A 17102-nucleotide genomic window follows, 5' to 3' on the forward strand; every position below is an offset into this window, starting at 1 on the left:
TCTCTTTTCCTTTTATCTTCCCTAGGCATAGAGATCTTATGAGAATGTTTTGGCATCAAGGTTTTTCTTGGAATTTTTGTGGGGTGATGTGTCCTCAGCCACCCTTTAGTTTTTTTCCTGGTCCTAGGTTCCAGTACTGTCTGTGAATAAACCAAGATGTCAGTCATGGCTATGTCTGCAAGACTGTCTAATGAATATTAATTCCTGGGTCATTTTCTCCCGTAGGACAACCTGTGGTGTAGAGTGTAGCCTCTCAAGAGAGCAGGTGGATGCCCTGGGGCTGAGAGGAATCTCCTGGTGTACTTTTCCTTTGAAAAGCTAACTCCTTCAGATGTTAAGACTGTCTTCACCTAGCCCGACTTTCCTTTCTTTGGGCCACATTGCTGGTCACCCAATCAAATGCTGGTATTGAGTTGAAAACAGAAATAATTTCTGACCCCTTGATTCTCTACAATTTGTGAAAAAAGACTAGTATCTCTGCCGGGCACGGTGGCTCACGTCTGTAATCCCAGCACTTTGGGAGGCCAAGGTGGGTGGATCACCTGAGGTCAGGAGTTCGAGACCAGCCTAGCCAACATGATGAAATCCTGTCTGTACTAAAAATAGAAAATTAGCCAGGCGTGGTGGTGCATGCCTGTAATCCCAGCTACTCAGGAGGCTGAGGCAGGAGAACCTGGGAGGCGGAGGTTGCGGTGAGCCGAGATTGTGCCATTGCACTCCAGCCTGTGCAACAAGAGCGAAACTCCATCTCAAAAAAAAAAAAGGTGGTATCTCAAAAGACAAAAGAAACCCTGACACCGGTGAGATGAGGTGAGAAATTGCAAAGTAAAATGCGCTTGGGACACTCACTGGAACATAGAGCAGTCTCCTGAGAGGGTGGTTATTGAGTACTTAAGTGAGCAGGATGGGTGGGAGACTCTCTGAAGTGATTGAACTTGACACATGAGTTGGACACATCTGTTTTCTTATCAGCACTGCCACTCCCTGGGTTTGTCACTTTGAAAAGATTTGTTCATTTATATTGACTTCAGTTTTTTAACTCTAAATTGCAATTTATTAGTAGAGCTTGAAAAGTAAGAGAAAATATTTACAAAGGGCATAAAAGAGGTGGGTTTCAGAAAAATCTATTTTTTTTTGGTTAAAAATTTTCATGTACCTTTTTTTTTTTAGAGTGAGTTTAGAAATTTTCTCAGGCATATTTTTTTATGGCTGGGTGATTTCAAACAGAATTCCAAGGCTTAGATTTTGGAATGCTACCAAGGAAAAGAATAGGGAAAAATCTCTTCCATTTTGGCTGTAGAAAATGAATGCATTTCCAGAAGAAAATGTTGTAGATAATAGGTGAGTTACATGAATTCATGAAAACATCAGTTGTTTTTGCAGGATAAATTTCTGACAGTGAATATCTCTGTTCTATATCCTGTTATCCTTATTTTAGAGTTTAATGCTAAATTTTTTAGATGAAACTTGGCACCTCCTAGAAGTGTTCCCATATGACTAATTGTTTACTACGTTTTTTTTTTTTGAAATGGAGTCTCGTTCAAGGCTGGGGTGCGGTGGTGCGATCTTGGCTCACTGCAACTTCTGCCTCCTGGGTTCAAGCAATTCTCCTGCCTCAGCCTCCCAAGTAGCTGGAACTACAGGCGCACACCATCACGCCCGCCTATTTTTGTATTTTAGTAGAGACAGGGTTTCACCATGTTGCCCAGGCTTGTCTCGAACTCCTGAGCTCTGGCAATCTGCCCCTCCTAAAGTGCTAGGATTACAGGCATGAGCCACCATGCCCGGCCTACGACGTGATTTTTAATGGAAATAATAAAATAATACATTTGTAAAGGAATAGATACTTTTGCTTTTCTTATTGAGGTATGAAATGTAAGCATTGTAAAATTGCCTTGTTTTATATGAACATTGAGTAATTTTGCTGGATTTTTCGAACACTTAGTTTCAAAGACCAAGTGAATAACTCTGACATGGAAATTAAAACTTGAGCCCAGTGACTCCAAGCTAAGGCTAATATTGAGCCTGCAAAAGAAGGTTATTTAAGGTCCAGTTAGTTCTTTCTGGGGAGCCTCCCCTGCAGGTGTCCCTTCCTGCTCACCCCAGCCATGGAAGGAGCCTTTATCCTGAGAGAAGCTACAGAGCCCTGGAAAGCTGGGGCCCCACAGACAGATACAGTTATGGTTAAGGTGGAAGGGAACTGGGAGGATCTTACTGAAGTTAAAGTTGTCCTTGTTTTGAGACAGTTTTTAGACTTTGTAAAATAGAACAAAGTTAGATTTGTGTAAAAAAAAAAAAAAAAAAAAAAGAAAATTGAATTACCAAAGAGTATTGCAAAAGGAGGAAGTACCAACCATAAGAGCTTTAAGGATTGCAAAGTTTAGGCGGATAAGGGCTTGCTTTTTTTTTTTAAATAATTTTTGTTTGTTTGTTTGTTTGTTTTTTTGTGATGGAGTCTCGCTCTTCTTGCCCAGGCAGGAGTGCAGTGGCATGATCTCTGCTTACTGCAACCTCCACCTCCCAGGTTCAAGCGATTCTCGTTACTCAGCCTCCCAAGTAGCTGGGATTACAGGCGCCCGCGACCATGCCCAGCTGACATTTGTATTTTTAGTAGAGGCGGGGTTTCACCATGTTGGCCAGGCTGGTCTCGAACTCCTTACCTCAGGTAATGACAAGGGCTTTCTTTCATAGGTGTGAGCAAACAAGATTAGAAAAAAGATGGGAGGGGAATGGCAAATGGACAGTAAAAACATCAGATTTTAGATCCGAGAATGTTTTATCCTCAGGTCAGCATATTCTTAGAAGGGAAATAGAATGGGGTTGTATGTTGGCTCAGACGGAGGGTAGCCCAAAGTCCAGGAACTTCTGGGAAGGAGATAAATTTAAGTGAGGTCTGATATGGAAGTACAGGAAAGTGGTCCCAATCCAGACTCCAAGATAGGGTTCTTTGATCTCATGCAAGAAAGAATTTAGAGTGAGTTCATAGAGTAAAGTGGAAGCATGTTTATTAAGAAAATAGAGGAATAAAACAATTGCTACTTCACAGACATAGCAGCCCAGAGGGCTGCTGGTTGACCACTTTATGGTAATTTCTTGATTATATGCTAAACAAGGGGTGAATTATTCATGCCTCCCCTTTTTAAACCATACAGGGTAACTTCCTGATATTGCATTGGCATTTGTAAACTGTTGTGGCACTGATGGGAGTGTGGCAGTGAGGACAGTCAGAGGTTACTCAGGGCCATCTTGGTTTTGGTGGGTTTTAGCTGGCTCCTTTACTGCAGTCTGTTTTATCAGCAAGGTCTTTGTGACCTGTATCTTGTGCCAACCTCTTATTATGCGACTTAGAATGCCGTAACTGTGGGCTGTGCGCGGTAATCCCAGCACTTTGTAAGGCTGAGGCGGGTGGATCACCTGAGGTCAGGAGTTCGAGACCAGCCTGACCAACATGATGAAACCCCATCTCTACTAAAAAAAATACAAAAATTAGCTGGGCATGGTGGTGGGCGCCTGTAATCCCAGCTACTCGGGAGACAGAGGCAGGAGAATCACTTGAACCGGGGAGGTGGAGGTTACAGTGAGCTGAGATCACGCCACTGCATTCCAGCCTGGGCAACAGAGCAAGACTCCATCTCAAAAAAAAAAAAAAAAGGGAGGAAAGAATGCCTTAACTGTTTGGGAATGCAGCCCAATAGGCTCTGGTTTAAATGCCTCTGACAGAAATATTTTATTTTTACCACTGAAGACAAATTCAGCTACCATTTTTATGAGAGCAAGAAGAAAATGTGCAGAGTCTATGTCTGGCTTATGTGACAGGTAAGAATAGAGAGCACCATCTAAGTCTTTTTTTTTTTTTTTTGAGATGGAGTCTCGCTCTGTCGTGCACGCTGGAGTGCAGCGGCGTGATCTCGGTTTACTGCAAGCTCCGCCTCCTGGGTTCACACCATTCTCCTGCCTCAGCCTCCCAGTAGCTGGGACTACAGGCGCCTGCCACCATGCCCAGCTAATTTTTTGTATTTTTTAGTAGAGACGGGGTTTCACCATGTTAGCCAGGATGGTCTCGATCTCCTGACCTCATGATCTGCCTGCCTCAGCCTCCGAAAGTGCTGGGATTACAGGCGTGAGCCACCACACCCGGCCCTAAGTCTTAATGGGAATGGGGTTTCTTTCCATAAACTGTTTCTGGCGCACACAAAGGATAGAGAATTTTATTAATCACAGCTATTTTCCAGGATTATCCACGTGCTTTTTATTTTCCCACCTCTTTTCTTTGTCCTATACATTTCTTCCATTTGACTTCTCCTGGATTTTATCTTTTATAAAAAACTGGTAAACGTAACTACAGTGTTTGCTGAGTTCTCAATTATTAAACTTCATAGAGTTTATGAAAGTCCTGCATTTTTAAACAGTAGCTCAGAAGCATAGACGGGCCCATGCGGTTTGTGACTGGCATCTCCAGTAAGGACAATGTTGTGGGACCAAGCCCTGAATCAGGGTCTGTGCTGACTCTGGGTGGTGTCAGAATTGAAATGTTAGACGTTGAGTTGCTGTTGGAGAATTGCTTGGTGTTAAGCTAACTCTACAGATTTGGTGCCGGAAGAAAGATACCACAGAGGCCTGTCCTGGAATAAAACTCTTGGTATCTGGAAATGGGAGGCTCTGCTCTCCTGTACACAGGCTTTCACACTGCCCATTGTCCTGGGATCCCAGGCCTCCTCCCAGGGTGAGAGAGGATGAAAACTTAGAGGAAAGGAGCTCTGATGACAGACCCCCTTTTCCCACAGCTGCCACCACAGGATTCCTACCCACTCACATACACACCCACTAGACATTGGCATGTCCACATCCCTCCCAGAATGAGGCACCACCCTCAGGAACTTCACCACAGCATTTTTGATCCCAGTGTTCCTTCCCAGAAATGCACAAAAGTGTCTACAAGTCTCCTGGAATATTCCTACTCCCAGACACAATCTGCAACAGCAACCTCTTTTTCTCCACCAATTTAGGGTTCTGCCACCTGTTCGTAATCTCATCTGCCTCCATGGACCTAGAAATAAATCAGTACAGCCCCACCTGGGCCACTATCTGTAGCACAAACCAGTCTTTTCACCTATATAGCACTCTCCCCAACTAATGAAGTTTTTTCCTTTTAACTTTTATTTTTGGTCTAGGGGTACACATGCAGGTTTATCATATAGATAAAATTGTGTCATGGAAGTTTAGTGTAGATTATTTTGTCACTGAGGTACTAAGCATAGCATCAAACAGGTATTGTTGCTGATTCTCTTTGTCCTCCACCCTCCACCCTGAACTAGGCCTCAGTGCTTGTTGTTCCTCTCTTTGTGTCCATGTATACTTGTTATTTAGCTCTTATAAATGAGAACATGCATTTGGTTTCTTGTTTCTGCATTAGTTTTCTAAGGATAATGGGCTTCACCTCCATTCATGTTGCTGCAAAGGACATGACCTCGTTCTTTTTAAATAACCACACAGCATTCCATGATGTTTATATACCATGTATATTTTATACACACGCACATACACACACATATATATATTTTTTATTTTATTTTATTTTTGAGGTGGAGTCTAGGTCTGTTACCCAGGCTGGAGTGCAGTTTTGCAATCTGGGCTCACTGCAACCTCCACCTCCTAGATTCAAGTGATTTCTCCTGCCTCAGCCTCCCGAGTAGCTGGGATCACAGGCACGCACCACCACACCCAGCTAATTTTTGTATTTTTAGTAGAGACGGGGTTTTGCCATGTTGGCCAGGCTTGTCTCGAACTCCTGACCTCAAGTGATCCACCCACCTCAGCCTCCCAAAGTGCTGGGATTACAGGCGTGAGCCACTGTGCCTGGCCACCATATATATTTTTATTTTTTAAATTATTTTATTTTGTTTTATTTCATTTTATTTTTTGAGATGGAGTCTCGCTCTGTCACCCAGGCTGGAGTGCAGTGGCGTGATCCCTGCTCACTGCAGCCTCCACTTCCCAGGTTCAAGCGATTCTCCTGCCTCAGCCTCCCAAGTAGCTGGGATTACAAATGCGCACCACCACGCTCGTCTAATTTTTGTATTTTTAGTAGAGACAGGGTTTCTTCATGTTGGCCAGACTGGTCTCGAACTCCTGACCTGAAGTGATCCCTCTGTCTTGGCCTCCCAAAGCGCTGGGATTACAACTGTGAGCCACTGCGCCTGGCCTTTTTTTTTTTTTTTTTTTTTTTAACTTTTTTATAGTAGCCATTCTGACTGGTGTGAGATGGTGTCTCATTGTGATTTTTCTTTGCATTTCTCTACTGATTAGTGATAAGAAAGAAATACTCATCAAATGCTCGTTAGCCACATGTATATCTTCTTTAGAAATGCATCTGTTCATGTTTTTTGCTACTTTTTAATAAGGTTGTTTTTTCATGTAAATTTGTTTAAGTTCCTTTTGAATTCTGTATATGAGACCTTTGTCAGAAGCATAGTTTGCAAATATTTTCTTTTATTCTGTAGATTGTCTGTTTACTCTGATTTTTTGTGTGTGTGTGGTTTTTTTTGTTTTGTTTTTTGGTTTTTTTTGCTGTGAAAAAGCTTTTTAGTTTAATTAGGTCGCATTCATCAATTTTTGCTTTTGTTGCAATTGCTTTTGGTATCTTCATCATAAAACTTTGCCAGTTCCTGTGTCTAGAATGGTATTTCCTAGGTCATCTTCCAGTATTTTTTATTTAAGTCTTTAATTCATCTTCAGTATATTTTTGTATATGGTGTAAGAAAGAGGTGCTGTTTCAGTCTTCTACATAGTGTTAGCTAGTTATTCTAGCACCATTTATTAAACAAAATTCTTCTTATGTTCCTCTTGTCAGCTTTGTCAAATATCAGATGGTCGTAGGTGTGCAGCATTATTTCTGGGCTCTCTATTCTCTTGCATTGGTCTATGAGTCTGCTTTTGTACCAGTACCATGCTGCTTTGGTTTCTATCGCCCTGTAATATAGTTTGAAGTTGGGTAAAGTGATGCAGTGCCTCCAGCTTTTTGTTTTTTTGTTTGTTTGTTTGTTTGTTTGTTTTAATTTTATTGAGACCTAGTCTCGCTTGATTCCCCAGGCTGGAGTGCAGTGGAGCAATCTTGGCTCACTGCAACCTCTGCCTCCTGGGTTCAAGCGATTCTTCTGCCTCAGCCCCCCGAGTAGCTGGGACTACAAGCATGTGCCACTATGCCCTGCTATCATTATTATTATTATTATTGTATTTTTAGTAGAGACAGGATTTCACCATGTTAGCCAGGATGGCTTCAATCTCCTGACCTTGTGATCCACCCGCCTCGGCCTCCCAAAGTGCTGGGATTACAGGCGTGAGCCACTGTGCCCAGCTGCTTTGTTCTTTTTGTTTAGGATTGCATTGGCTATTTGGGCTTTTTTTGTTGTTCCATATGAATTTAAAAATAGTTTTTAGTTGTGTTAAGAATGTTTTTGGTAGTTTGATAGAAATGGCATTATTTCTGTATATTTCTTTGAGCAGTATGGTTATTTTAATGATACTGATTTTTTTCTGTCCATGAGAATAAAATAGTTTTTGATTTGTTCGTGTCAGTTCTGACTTCTTTAAGAAGTGTTTTGTAGTTATTGTCGTAGAGAGTTTTCACCACCCTGGTTAGCTGTATTTCTAGATATTCTATTCTTTTTGTGGCAGTTGTGAATGGAATTGTGTTTTTGATTTGGTTTTTGGCTCAGATGTTGTTGATGTGCAGAGATGCTACTGATTTTTGTACATATATTTTGTATCCTGAAACTTTGCTGAAGTTGTTTTTCAGTCTAAAAAGCTTTTGCACCAAGACTATAGGGTTTTCTAGATATAGAATCATGTCATCTGCACACAGGGTTGGTTTCATTTCCTCTCTTCCTGTTGGGATGCCTTTTATTTATTTCTCTTGCCTGATTGCTCTGGCCAGGACTTCCAATTCTATGTTAAGTAAAAGCAGTGAGAGCAGTCATCCTTTTCTTGTGCCAGTTTTTAAGAAGAAATGCTTCCAGCTTGCGTCAATTCAGCATGTTGGCTGTGGATTAGTCACAGATATCTTACTATTTTGAAGTATGTACCTTCAATGCCTAGTTTGTTGAGGGTTCTAAACATGAAGAATGTTACATTTTATTGAAAGCTTTATCTACATGTGTTGAGATAATCTTGTGTTTTTTGTCTTTAGTTCTGTTTATGTGATGAATCATATTTATTGACTTGTGTATGTTGAACCAACCTTGCAAGCAACCCAGGGATAAAGTCTACTTGATCATAGCAGATTAGCTTGTTGATGTGCTGCCGGATTCAATTTTACAGTATTTCATTGAGGATTTTTGCATCAGTGTTCATGAAGAATTTTTGCCTGAGTTTTCTTTTTTTTGTTTTATCTTTGCCAGGTTTTGGTATCAGAATGATGCTGTTACTATATAATGAGCAGGGGAAGAGTTTCTTCTCAATTTTTTGTAGTAGTTTTAGAAGGTATAATACCAGCTTTTCTTTGTACATCTAGTAGAATTCAGCTGTGAATCTGTGGGTCCTGGGCTCTTTTTTGGCCGGTAGGCTATTTACTAATTCAGTTTTGGAGCTTGTTATTGTTCTGTTCTGGGCTCCAATTTCTTTTTGTTTGGTATTGGGAGAATGTATTTGCCCAGAAATTTATCCATTTCTTTTAGATTTTTTTTTAGTTTGTGTGCATAGAGATGTTTATAGTAGACTGCAGTAGATATTTGTATTTTTGTGGGGTCAGTGGTAATGACCCTTTTGTCATTTTTTTTTTTTTTTTTTTGAGATGGAGTCTTGCTCTGTCACCCAGGCTGGAGAGTACAGTGGCTCGATCTCAGCTCACTGCAAACTCCGCCTCCCAGGTTCACACCATTCACCTGCCTCTGCCTCCCGAGCAGCTGGGACTACAGGCACCCGCCACCATGCCCGGCTAATTTTTTTAAAAATATTTTTAGTAGAGACAGGGTTTCACCATGTTAGCCAGGATGGTCTCTATCTCCTGACCTTGTGATCCACCCACCTCGGCCTCCCAAAGTGGTGGGATTACAGGCGTTGTCATTTCTTATTGTGTTTATTTGAATCTTCTCTTCTTACTTCACTAATCTTGCTAGTGGTTTATCTTATTGATTTATTTAAAAGATTTAACTCCTGGATTTCTTGATCTTTTGTATGACTTTTTATGTCTAAATCTCCTTCAGTCCTGATCTGATTTTGGTTATTTCTTGTCTTCTGCTAGCTCAGGGGCTGGTTTGCTCTTGCTTCTCTTATACTTTTATTTATGATGTTAGGTTGTTAAATTGAGATCTTTCTACCTTTTTGATGTGAGCATTTAGTGCTGTAAATTCCCCTTTTAACACATTAGCTGTGTTGGAGAGATTCTGGTGTGTTGTATCACTGTTCTTATTTGTTTTAAAGAACTTCTTGATTTGTACCTCAATTTCATTATTTACCCAAAAGTCATTCAGATGAAGGTTGTTTAATTTTCATGTAATTGCATGTTTTCAAGTGTTTTTCTTTGTATTGAATTATATCTTTTTTTTTTTCTTTTTTTGAGATGGAGTCTTGCTCTGTCACCCAGGCTGGAGTGCATGGCACCATCTCGTCTCACCGCAACTTCCATCTGCCGGGTTCAAGCGGTTCTCCTGCCTCAGCCTCATGAGTAGCTGGGACTACAGACGTGCGCCACCACGCCTGGCTAATTTTTTTTTTTTGTATTTTTAGTAAAGACAGTGTTTCACTGTGTTAGCCAGGATAGTCTCAATCTCCTGACATCGTGATCTGCCCGCCTCAGCTTCCCAAAGTGCTGGGACTACAGGCATGAGCCATCATGCCCAGCCCTGAATTATATCTTTATCAAGTTGTGGTCTAAGTGAGCATTTGGTATGATTTTGGGATTATTGAATTTGCTGAGGAGTGTTGTGTTTCTGATTGCGTGGTCAATTTTAGAGTATGTGACACATGGTGATGAGAAAGATATATATACTATGTTGGTTTCAGATGAAGAGTTTCATATATGTTTATTAGAATGATTTGGTCAAGTGTTGAGTTTAGGTTCTGATATCTTTGTTAATTTTCTGCCTCAATTGAGGTCGGAAATTAAAGAAAATAAAATTAAATTAAAAAGAAAAAGAAACAAGGTTTCCTGTATTAGGCTGACTTATCCTAGAGGCAGTAACAGGCACAGCCCACATCCAGGAAAAGTCTTGATAACACTATCTAAAAAGCCAGGGCTGGAAAGAATGTGCTCTGGAGACTCTCCCAGCATTCCCTCAACATCTGGAGAAGAGAAACAAATTTTCCTTTCTCTTATGATTCTGTTTTTCATATAAGCAGCACAGTGAAGGTCATGAGACACCTGAGCAGGCCTGGATTGCAGCCACCTAGGCACCATAGTGAAGGTTATAAGATAAGCCCATGCAAGGCACTAGAGCAAGCCTAGGTAACAGCCATCTGGGCCACATAGCAAGAGTCATAGATAAGTCTGAGTTATAAACCTGTCATCATATGATTAACTGCTTTTGTTCTGTTTCTGTATCCTTGCTTTCACATCACTACACTTTGTGCCACTGTAGGCTTGTTTCAAGTTAGCCCACCCCCTTTAGAAGTGTATATAAAAATTAAATGCTGTCTTTGTCCTTGGCCCAGTCTCTGGATGTTAATCCACTGGGTCTGAGTGCACTCAATAAAATCCTCCTTTTCCACCTATCGTTCTCTCCAGTCTCCTAATTCCCACAACACAGTGATCTAAGTGTCTGTGGAGTGTTGTAGTCTCCTACTATTGTGTCAGAATCTACATCTCTTTATAGGTCTTCTAAGAACTTGCTGTATTCATGTGCACCCATGAATTTTTTTTTTTTAAGACGGTTTCACTTTGTTGCCCAGGCTGGAGTGCAGTGGCATGAACTCAGCTCACTGCAACCTCCTGGGTTCAAGCAATTCTCGTGCCTCAGCCTACTGAGTAACTGAGATTACAGGCATCTGCCACCATGTTTGGCTGGTTATTGTTTGTATTTTAGTAGAGATGGAGTTTCACCATCTTGGCCAGGCTGGCCTCAAACTCCTGAGCTCAAGCAGTCCACCTGCCTCAGCCTCCCAAAGTGCTAGGATTACAGGCGTGAGCCACTGTGCCCAGCCAACACCCATGGATTTTTTTAGAGCAACTTTTTCTCTTCTGCTTTTTCCTTCATAAACATTCTTTCAGGTGTACACAGGGTGCCCAAGGCTACACCTTAGATACCTGAATCCAGTGTCTACTAAAATTCAGATGTCCAAGGGTTCAAGGACATGTCCAGAGACTTGGTTGTTGTAGGAGAAAATATAAATTAAAAATAAGAGGCTTTATTCTCCTACCTGAAAATAATGGAAGATATTTTTTCTTTTTTCTTAAAGCATTTAGATTATATGTAGATATTTTTCTCTGATTTTTGGAAATATATGTAAATCATAGTAACAGCTAAATAAACCATTTGTCATTTTTTTTTTACTCAGGGTTGTCTTTCTCTAGGACCTCATAACCATTGCTTTGTTTTTGCTTTGGGAAAGGTTTTATTTTATTTTTTCATTTTTAGTCTTGGAAAGTAGACACAGAGTTGTTTAGATTAAAGCTCATTTTAAGAGTACACAAAAGTTGAGCACAAAGATAATAAAGACTAGAAAATACTAAGTTCCATTGAGAGAAAACTGATTATCCAAGGTAATTATCTGATATTTGCAGTCTGAAGTACTTACACAGAAAAAGCAAGAGCAGTTCAGTGTATAAACTGAAAAGTGGAGTCTGTAGTTGTACTTTGGTTTCTATTTATTACTTCAGAACAATTAACACAGTTATGTGTAGTGTTTGTCGACAACGTGCATTCATATTAATTAAATAGCATTTTCTATAATAGTATGAATATAAGGCCACAATATTTACTTTGAATACCTTAAATAGGCACTTCAACATTGTTCTTTTTACTTTTGAAATATAAAGTTTTAACTGAATTATGGTTACAGACAATTTTTAAAAGTTCTACAGGCATTATGACTAGTACACAAAAATTATTTATACATAGATATTTGTATCTAACATCGAAGGAACACTCACTACAAAATTGTTACAGTAGATATTAGTCTGAAATGCTTATTAATTTCTCCAAAAGGACTAATTATATGTGAGCATGATTTCAATGTCTTATTTCACTAAATTTGAATGCTGCTATTACAGGACAAATCAACATGATGAGTGATGTGGCCACCCAAAACCTGTTTCAGTCTCAAATACATTCCATTATATAAACAAAGTCAGGTTCCAATTCTTATCAAAAAGCTCTAGTGGAAGTTGTCACATGTATTTCAAAATAGATCCCCCATTCAATGGCTAGGAAATAAGAGAGCAACAGACATGAAAGAAAAACCTTATGAAATTCTACTGAGAATATGCCCTTTTTCTTCATAATGCTCGTGTTTCTCATGCGGACAATAGCTGTGCATTTTGGGTGTTTTCAGAGAAATTCCTTTTAGGGGAATATTTTCTGGCCTACTTGATCAATCTTGTATCTAATCTGAGTTTTCTTCTTAAGATGCTTTTAACTTACTTTGTTCTCACTAGAATCTTGCTGAGATGGAGAGCTGTTTTTCTCTCTAATGCTTTGGGTGTCCATTTCAGAAGGCCTGTTAATATCCTGTGGTTTGTGTGAATTAGGTGGGTTGTCACAGTGAGAACTCTTGGAGCATCTGCGCTTACCCTGGAAATCCAGCAGTATTTTTTAATGTCACAATTATAACTAGAAACTGAGGCTGAAACACCGCTCCCATTCCCATTATTATGAAGGCACAATTCTACCCAGGAGGCCTACGGGATCTCCTCTTGCAGCTCAGGCTTTACTCTGATGTGGCACTGGAGTGCTGCTATGGCAATTGGGGTTCATGTATGGTGTGAGCTGCCAGCTGTGAGCCCTGTGCTGTGAGCTGTGTTTCAATGGCAGATGGTAGGAGTCAAGAGAGGACACTGGCCATCAGGAGAGGGTAAGCAGGAGTGCTGTAGCCCAGTGCTTAGGGAGTAGAGGAGCCATTGCTTTAAAATGTAAATAGCCAAAAAGATAGCACCCCATTCAGCCATTTCTGCAGGAGAGTGAGAGCCTACCTTCAGCAGGCACCTGGTTTCAAGTTGGAACATTACCTCCTGTCGTGAAGATATGAAAAGTTTATTTTGTCATTGAATATAACCCATTGGCATGCACAGATGGCCTCTCAAATTACCAGGTGATTTTAGGATAAACTCTGTATGACATGGTGCTGTAAGTTCTTCTACTTGTGGACTAATTATAATGACTATTTTTCTGTCTTTGCAGTCTCTTAAGCAAATTGACTGTGGTGCATGTCACCTTCTGGTTTACTTGTGTATAAAAACTCTTTTATTCTATCATTATGGAGTTTCTCTGCATCTGGATACAATTTTTCTTTTAATTCTATTTTCCAAACACTATCTAGAATTACCATACATGATATAAACATATTAGGTGCCAGCCAGGCTTTACTCTAGAGGGTACTTTTCCTCTCAGGCTTCCAGTCAACTCACAGTTGTGCTGCAGAGTGCATGCTGTCACTGGGCACCTCTAATCCCAGCACTTTGGGAGGCCAAGATGGGCAGATCATCTTGAGGTCAGGAGTTCGAGACCAGCCTGGCCAACATGGTGAAACCCTGTCTCTAAAAAAATACAAAAATTAGCCGGACATGATGGCAGGTGCCTGTAATCCCAGCTACTTAGAGGCAGAGACAGGAGAATCGCTTGAACCCAGGAGGCAGAGGTTGCATTGAGCCAAGATCATGCCATTTCACTCTAGCCTGGGCAACAGAGCGAGACTCTGTCTCAAAAAAAAAAAAAGTGTATACTGTCCCGTAAATATGCAGGCAGAATCGTGTCTCTATTTGTTATCTATAGTCCTGTACAGTCACTTCTAGAGAGGTTAGATTTGTACAAATGTTACAGGGTGGCAATCAACCATTTTACCTCTTTCAGTGACTCTTATATCTTCAAACCTGAAACTGATTAAGAGACCATGGAGCCAAGAAACCAAATCAGAGTAATATGTGTGCATTGAGTAGACATGTGGACATGAGAATCTACACTTTCCCCTTCCTCCTCTTGGTAAACTGCTCACAAATGTTCAGGTAACATCTGCTACTGCTACTCCACCTATTCAGGACCTAAACCTGCAGCTGGAAATTCTGAATCTAGGTCTTGAGATTTGGAAAACAGAAAATCTTTTATCTGAGGAATGCAAATCCTCTTATTAGGTGGGGGCAAAAGTTATTGCGGTTTTACCATTTAATGTAATGGCAAAAACCACAATTACATTTGCACCAACCTAATAGTTGTCAAACTCAGAGAGACATTAAAATGAGAACACAATTATGTCTTTCTCTCCTCTTTGAACCATATAGTTATCTCTTGAAACTGTTTACTATTGCCATCAGTGGCTATAAATTAAACTAATAGTGCCACACTGGACACTATAGCCCATACTCTAAACCCTAATGATGTACACCCAATCAATAATCAATGTTCTGTAAATAAATAAGAATTTCTGACAGACAACCTTTTATCAGCCCACTCTCTGTCCCTCTCTCTTTGCCTTTACAAATCCACTTGTAAGTGCTGCTAATTGAAGTGTAGATTCCAGGCAACTTGAATCTTTGCCCCCAGTTTACAATCCTCAAGCTTGGCCCAAATAAACTGCCTACTTCTGTTCATGTTGCCTCAGCTTCTACCTTTTAGATAGATATATAATCTAGAGTGTGCCAGAGCAGCCTCTATGAGGAGATCTCTCTGATTGTTGTCTGCTTGCTGTAATACCCAAGGATGCAGAGCCAGGTTGATTCCATCTAGGATCTGCACGTAAGGTCAGGCCTCTTCTTGGGATTTACAAGACAAGGCCACACTTTGGATTCAGAATGTAAAGAAAACTAACAGGAGGCATCTTCTGCATTGTGAGATGTCAACATAGGCATTTTAAAGACACCTTTTGAGAGTGTGGCTCTTTGAGCTTTTCAGATCTTGTCCAATGACCTGCTTCTGTTGTGTGAGAGGCTTTTGGTATAAATAGAATCTAATGTCAGATTCAGTAAGTGTAAACAAGCCTCGTAGGAGTGAGATCAAGGCCACAAAGTATCCAGAGCCATAACACAACTATACCTACCTGTAAAATGTGATGCTGGGCCGGGCGTGGTGGCTCACGCCTGTAATCCTAGCACTTTGGGAGTCCAAGGCAGACAGATCACGACATCAGGAGTTGGAGACAAGCCTGACCAACATGGTGAAACCGCATCTCTACTAAAAATACAAAAATTAGCCGAGTGTGGTGGCACATGCCTGTAATCTCAGCTGTTCAGGAGGCTGAGGCAGGAAAATTGCTTGAACCTAGGAGGCCGAGGTTACAGTGAGCTGAGATCATGCCACTGCACTCCAGCCTGGGTGACAGAGCGAGACTCCATCTCAAAAAAAAAAAAAAAAGTGAACACTGGAGTAGAGTATTCTTGTCCTTCCTCTTACCCAAGAGCTGGCAAATCAGGACAGGTGATCCAGGTTCTGGAGCTCCACCAGGGCAGTTCCATTTTCTATTTAGAATGAGCCTGAGTCTCTTCTGCCTTTCTTATTATTGGGCCATCAGCACAGGGTCACTGGGAACCCTCTCTCAATTAGCTAGGTATGTTTCAGACATTTGATGATGTCCAGAGCAGAACTGCATCAGGATGATAAGAGTGGTTAATTCCGCTTCTGTTTCAATGTAAGAGAAATGAATCATCTTGTGTTTGTTTCTTTTCTCATACAAGAGACGTGTTTGATTGGTACCCAGATGAGAGTTTCTCTAGTTTTCTGGTACTTCGGGTAAAAGATGAGGAGGAGATCTGGAGACTCAAGCAGATAAACTAATTGCTTCATTAATATGACCATCAGGAAAAAAAAGAAGCAGTCATGGTCCCTACTATCCAAAAACTCTTGGTTTGGACTATCAATTGGATAAATGGTTGAATGAAGCATCCTATGGTTGGTACAATGAATAGGTGTATGCAAAAAAACTTGGGCTTTATTTGGGCCACTTTCTTTACATTGTTGTGACTTCTGATGTCATCAGCTGAAGGGATATTTATGGACAGAAGAGTTTTTATTATTATTTCTATTTTTCTTACCTTGTTGAGAATACATATTTATCTTCTAATAAAATTACCCTAGAAAACCTTAAGAGATTTGCTTAAATTGCTTATTAGTATATGTTATAAAATTGACAGGACAGTAGCTAAAAAAAATTAAAATTACACAAACTCTGGAACTTAAGTTTTTATTAGGTAAGTCTAGGAAAAACAGAACTGGAAGTACCCCCAGTGGCATAGAGAACAGAATTCTACACAGGGTCCACTCTTTGGCCCAGTTCTGTTCAGATTCACCCTTTTTGGATGCCTTATTTTGGTCTGGCCCCACTCTGGAGTCTTGGCTCACAGAACTGATTAGAAGAGATCAGAGTTTTGGGTGGTACATTTTGCTACCTTTCTGGAGCTGGTGCTCTGATTTCGTGAAACTCGAAAGCAGATAAATGGAAAAAAGTATGTATTTTTAGTTTTTTAATTTTTTATTAAAATCAGTGCTTACCAAGACATTCCATTTAGCAACTTGTTTTCTATTCCTGCAGATCCAGTAGTTGCCCCACAAGTCACAATAAATTAAATATAAACACAATAAAAATTCCTCTAAGCTACATTAAACTCTTAATTTCTGTATTCCTCTCATCTGTCTATATTTAGCTTTTATTCTATACATTTTATTTTTTAAAAATCAATGACAGAGAAACAGAAAAATTAAAATTCTGGGTCCTTTATCTAAATCCTGGGAATTATTAAACACTTAGTACCAACTCCCAGGGTGTTATGAGGATGAAATCACATAGTATGTTATGCCCAGCACAGTGCTCTGTAACATACTCTTGAGCACATAGTACCTGCTTTACAAACATTGCATTAGTACCTGTGCACATGCTATTTTTCAAATGCAGACTCATTCAGACATTGCTGCCTTCTGTTTGTTCTGTAAACTTTATTTTCCTATTTTTTTTTCAGGTTTTTGAGA

At 40.3% G+C, this 17102-nt stretch overlaps 1 protein-coding gene across 5 annotated transcripts in view; it reads left to right on the forward strand.

Moving 5' to 3' along the window:
- ZNF429 (zinc finger protein 429) overlaps window positions 1-17102 on the forward strand; it is a 36431-nt gene that overhangs the window by 2728 nt on the left and 16601 nt on the right. The window lies entirely within an intron of this gene.

The sequence above is a fragment of the Pongo abelii genome, chromosome 20 (assembly GCF_028885655.2).
Source record: "Pongo abelii isolate AG06213 chromosome 20, NHGRI_mPonAbe1-v2.0_pri, whole genome shotgun sequence".
Taxonomy (NCBI): Eukaryota; Metazoa; Chordata; class Mammalia; order Primates; family Hominidae; genus Pongo; species Pongo abelii.